This window comes from Micropterus dolomieu, linkage group LG01 (assembly GCF_021292245.1).
Source record: "Micropterus dolomieu isolate WLL.071019.BEF.003 ecotype Adirondacks linkage group LG01, ASM2129224v1, whole genome shotgun sequence".
Lineage (NCBI taxonomy): Eukaryota > Metazoa > Chordata > Actinopteri > Centrarchiformes > Centrarchidae > Micropterus > Micropterus dolomieu.
In genome coordinates, this window is record NC_060150.1 from 54,760,110 (window position 1) to 54,764,295 (window position 4,186).

Sequence of the window (4,186 nt, forward strand, 5' to 3'; positions counted from 1 at the left end):
CTTTAGTTCTTGTATAGTTAAACAAACAAAATACAAGTTGGCCTTTTGCTAGTCTTCTTATCTAACTCTTGAAAGCTCAAATTGTCAAAAATGTTCTTTATTACAGTATCACATTTGTACTTGCATCACCTCCCCAAATATGTATTGTAAACAGTCCTTGTTATACTTACAAAATGAATTATTTTTGTCGACAAAATCAAACTCGGGTGGCATGGTGATGCAGTGGTTAGCACTGTTTCGTCCCTCATCCAAAGGACTTCTTCAGTTCTGACTGACTGGCAGGGAAACTCAGCTATTTAACCTCAGTGGGGTCGTTGGCCCGGGTCATCGATACCGCTGGTTCGTTAGTGTTCCTGGTTGGTGCGGTTGCGAGTGTCCTCTGTCCTTCAGATGTAAGTAGACTGCAGAGTCTTGACCTGAGGAGTTGGCCCTTCTGTGTTGAGCCATGCGTTTGTGTAGTGGTTGTTTAGTCTCCCCAATATACAGGTCTGTGCATTCCTCACTGCATTGGACCGCATACACTAGATTGCTTTTCTTGTGTTTGGGTGTGCGGTCTTTGGGGTGTACCAGCATCTGTCTTTGTGTGTTCTTGGGTTTAAAAAACACAGGGATGTTATGTTTGTTGAAAATCCTCCTACTCCAGACACGTATGGAATCACAATGTTGTTGCGTTTGACTTTCTGTTTTATTCAGGGAGTGGTGCATTCAAAATCTATCCCACATATGGGTGTTTTGACATTTCAAGAAAAAAAAAAAAAAAGACATAATATTATGATATTAACGTCATCATTTAATGAGAATTCCTAATATTTTTACCTGCCTGCTCTATACTATGCTGGACAGGCTTTGGTCGGCTTTACTGTTCGGTCTCTGGCTTACTTGTCTGAAGGTTGTTGGGGGGAAAATAGCACTTTCCTTGTGTCTCTCTCTCTCCAATTTGAAAGAAAAGATGCAAGAAAGGAAATCATGAGACCTTTCTCATTTCTCCCTTTGTACCTTCTTGTCAGGAATTTAAGGCCTATGTGCAGAGAAACCATTTATAAATAACAGTCATGGAGGTAGGGAAAAGATAATTAAGGAGTCAGGGTACAGATGTTTCCTGTCATGTACACCGCTAAGGGACCTTTCTTTTAACAGCTACTGCCAAAAAGATTTTCATTGGTTGTTGTTACCAAAAAACATGAGCTATAAGTTGAACATGGAAGTTTAAGGGTTTAATGTAATCACAAGTTATCACAAAATAGTTATACTGAGTGTATATGTACCTTTGGAATATTTCATGTTAAGAGAACAAACAAATGATACCGTTTTGCCTAAATTTCTATGTCTTTGATTTTTTTGTGGAAACCATGTGCCATCAAAGTTTAGAAAGTTTGTGTCATGGTACTGGTGTGGTGGGTGTGTGTTTTGAGTATTTCCTGTTTTAGTTTGTAGATGCCTACCTCCAGTGTCGTTGTCTTGTTTTACTTCCTGTGGTCTTACTGATTGTCTAGTGTTTTCACGTGTGTGTGTGATTAGTTTCTCCCTCACCTGCATTTAAGTGGTTTGCTTCCTTCACTCAGGGCTGGTTCATTGTAGTAGTCAGATCCATGTCTCTCGTGTGTTCCCACTTTTTAGAGTAGCTGTTTCATGTTTTTGGATGTTACCTTTTAAGGACTCTATTCGTTTTTAGTTGCTGCTCCCTACTCTGATACTCCGTGTAGCCTCACAGATACACGTAACAGAACACTGCACTTAATGAAATGATGGCAATACAATTAATGACGACAATTTAGGCTATAATGTTCTAAATAATTTGTGACCTATCACGTCCAATACCAACGCTCAGAAAAGGTGACAAAACGTAGTTATTTGCGTCTGTGGCCCCCGAAGCCCCTACCCTTACCATAACCATCAGGAATGTTAGTACCTAAACCTAAGTCACTGACTTTATGCATGACGACCTGCTAACCCTAAAGCTAACAGGTAGGGTTAGCCTCCCTTGTGTTGCTGCAATGTAGCAAACGAGGGCGTTTCATACAGATGCTGAAGGGTACCTTTAGGGTAAAATCCTTACGCTTTGTCACGCTGTCTGAAAGCATCAGTTATGACGCATTGAGATGAGAATGCGTTGAAAAAACTGACCGGCCTGACAGAGGAGGTGGCCTGACAGTGCAGGTCTGCAGTTGGACCCCTCTCAATTTTCGAGCAACAAAAATGTGGCTAGTGAAATACTGCGTGGCTTATAACTTTGGCAAACCAGTAGCCACATTGGCTAGTGAACAAAAAGGTTAATGTCAAGCCCTGGTCATAACACCAGTTACAATCAAGTCAAATGTTCTTTTTGTTATACTTTTGTTTTAAGTGTTTTGCACCTTTTCTGTATTCATTGTTATAAAAGGTAACATTTTGCTAGCTTGGCTAGGCCCTCCTGTAAATAGAGTAATGTGGAATGTGATTTTTTAAATTTAAATTAAACTGAGTGAGAGATATGTATGGAATTTGAAATATATTTATTGCTCATAATATTTCCCTGTTGTGCAGAATATAATTAGAGATATGTTTATCAATTGATAAATTTAAAAAAGTGTCATAAAGAATGTGGTAAAGGAGGCATGTGGTTGTGAATTTTGTTATGTTGTATATGTTGCATTTTAATATGTTGTGTTTATGTATGACTGCTACCGTGGCCAGGTCTCTCTTGTAAAAGAGATTTTGGATCTTAACGGTAGTTCCTGGTAAACATAAAGGTGGACAGTTCACAAAGCTAATAAAATACTGAGACGGTCTGGGTTCAGAGATTGCATTACAGCCACTGCGTTCCACCTCTTTCCTCTCACACCTGGTGAGTCCTCAAAATGAATCATTATCCTAAAACTCCTGTGAAGGGTCCCAACCCTAGTGTTTGGAACCACTGCATGGTATGTTATTTTTTATTGCAGCCCTACCCTCAATGCTTACCTGTACAAGCACTGAGCAGCAGTCAGCACCCATTTATTGTTAATGATGGATCCTCCACAGAAGTGGAACCCAGAGGTTTGCAGACTGGCCTGCCAGGGCCAGCTGTCCTCCAGCAATCTTACATTTATGTCCCTAAAACAAAAAAAATTAAATAACTTTGACTTACCATCTAGTTGTGAGTGAGGCTCTGAAAATAGAAAATTAACTATCAAATAAACTTAACTAAAATGAACTAACTACTTTGTATTTATATTTATGATATGCCTCATGCTATTTTGACGTGATATTTACATTGCTGGAAATTTGTGATCATCTGTAACATTTATTTCTAAACCCATTTATTACATTGATAATTGACAAACCTTTAACCCTGTCCTCTCACAGCTAACAGACTGCGAATCTTTTAGTTAGAAAAGTTTGACGTTTTTAATATTCCCCTAGAAATCATTGTGACCACAATAAGCTTCAATTACAAAAATGTGTCAGTTGAGTTCCTCCTTTGTTACATCTTACAACCACTAGAGGTCATACATCATCCAGAAATAGTTAATGCACTTCAATGCATACAACAGGAAGTTTCACATTGGCAGTCACTGCTGTTGCTCCGCTGCTTACAGAGACTGTTCAATGGCTGAAATAAAGAAAACATGGTCTGACACAAATGTATGTGTATGTGTACTGTTTGATGTAGCCTGTTCACAAACAAAAGAAAATGCAGCAAGTTTAACAGAATTATATTATTCTAAACAAAGAGGCTTTAGGTAGAAAGGTAAACACTAGGCTGCATATTGTTGAGCACGTCAAACACACACCTGAATGCTAGCACTGCTAACAGCCAGCTGCCAGAAACCCCAATCGGTGTAGTCTACTTGTATTTGTACTGTGGCGCAGTTACATCTGGTTAGTCTGTCTAATGCTGGACCCAGTTCAGCACATGGATCCAAGAGCACGGTCCTCAGGAATCTACAATTCTTTAATGCTTTTTCATTTAATATTATATTTTTACTCACTCACTCATTCATCGTCAATCAATAAATAGCAAATCGTTAACAAATGGATTAAAAAACTTTAAGGAGCATATTTTAGAGGTCAGAGGAACACATGTCCATCATCTACCTATCTGAGCTAGTGTACCTTACTGTACAATGATATCTAAAGTGAACAAGCAGCATTTGCTCTAAAAAATACTTAAACTGAACTTTACATTGATAATAATTTGGTTTGAAAGATAAATGTCAATATTAAG